Genomic DNA, 1,970 nt, shown 5'->3' with positions numbered 1-1,970 from the left:
AATGAACTGGGAGCTGTCTGCCTTTGAATTCAGGTGGCAGTTGGTTAGATTTGGACAATAGCTGGGACCATGAAAGATGAACCATGGAAACTGAGAGCCAGCCTTGAGTCCAGATGAAAGAAAACTTTACTTGGATACTGTGTACTGACTGAGATTATGATTTACTGTGAGGTAGGGGTGGAGAACTTTGACCTTTGTACTTTAAGTCTATTAAAGATGATTGAATTAAGCACTTACTAAATGACTGAATGAATGTATTTTGTTTAAAACTATGTGACCACTTTGGTGAAAACTATGTGGCCACTTTAGTGATAAGTTATTATGTCATTATGAATGCTGTACCTTGATTGCTGTGAATGACTTACTTTAATTTACTGCTGAATAAATAGAGATTTCACCATATTGTGTAATCAGAACCTTGAAGCTGTTCATAGAAGCAGTCCTCTGGAAAGCTGCCCATGCTTGACTTTACAAACTTCCATTGCCTTTACATTCTTCTCTTTTGACTCTTTTGATGATTAAAAATTACATAGCCATCAAAATGCAGGGAGTAAATGTTTAATGTAGGATTCAAAACCAGGTTGTTCATGGGGCCAAGTTGAGTACACTTTTTTCACTCTACCACACTTCGCATTTACATGTCCATATGCTGAAATAGAACTCAATTTTCAATTTGGTTTGTAAAGTGTCTAGAATAAAATATCTTTATGCTGTTCCAAATATACCAATTCATGAAATGTTAAGGAGTAAATAAGGAACCACTCTATTTGTTGCTCTTTTTGAATGGAGACTGTGATAGACTTAATTTAAATTCTTTCAGTTTGGAATGAGGGAAAGAACCTTAACTAAGATCTAATTATTTGGAAAATATTAGTTGACTATACCATTATACACTTAATTGATTCAGAAAATAAAATTATTCTGCAAAGATAACTAGAAGTTAGACACCAGAACAAGGCTTTCATATGTATATATTCATATGAATACATCTATATTTGTATGCACACATGGGTACATGTATAATATGTAGGAGGCATATTGAAAGAATAAATGATTTTATAAGTTTTTTTTCTTATATCAATCAGTTTATATGTAGTGTGTACTAACTGCATATTTAAAGCACTAATTTTATTAATTTCTTTGATATTTATACACATATTCCCCTTACCATCCACATGCCATAGAAGATTCAGGTTAGTATATGCTGCCACATGACCTTTTCTCTAATTACTAATCATAAATTTAAATGAAATGTTATCCTTCTCATTATGTCTTAGAAATAGTAATTAAGAATGTTCCACATAGGAATAAAAGAAGCTGGACATTACAGACTTTCTTAACATTTCAGTTATTGAAAATTGAACAAAATTTCTGACTGCTTTTAATTATTTGCTGCTTTATAAATATATACATACATTTATTTTTATGCTTATAACATTTATTTATAACTATATACTCAGAATATTGTGTAATATCACATATCCATCAATTTGGACATTCCAGTGATGAAAATAATAATCTATCCATTTGTACCCATCTTATTAGACTCTTTTATTTTTAAGGTGTGAAATTGTGAGGAAACTGAGGCAGACATAGATTAAGTAAATTGCTCAGGAAAAGACAGCTTGGAAAATATGAGGGTAAAACTAAACTTGGGTCTTCCTGACTCCAAGAACAAGACTGTATCTACTGTACCAGCTGAAGTTCCACATTTTAGAGCCTCCTTATAGCCAGTAGAATTATGCAATTAAAACAAAGGGGTTTTTGTTTTTGTGGAAAATTTGAGGTCATCGAAAGTGCTTTGCAATATTGGTAAGTCAATCTAGTCTACTTTCCTCCTCTTGGCTAACCATGAACTTAAACCACTATCCATATTATTGCACCAGATATTGATAGATGATAAATATATCTTATCTCTAAAAATGAATGTTGTAAAATTAATATCAAACATTTTTTCATCAAATTGCTCT

Source organism: Petaurus breviceps, unplaced genomic scaffold (assembly GCF_028583685.1).
Source record: "Petaurus breviceps papuanus isolate PSGF00001 unplaced genomic scaffold, PetGlider_PUasm1.0 47, whole genome shotgun sequence".
Classification (NCBI taxonomy): domain Eukaryota; kingdom Metazoa; phylum Chordata; class Mammalia; order Diprotodontia; family Petauridae; genus Petaurus; species Petaurus breviceps.
Note: the sequence above shows the minus strand (reverse complement) of the source record.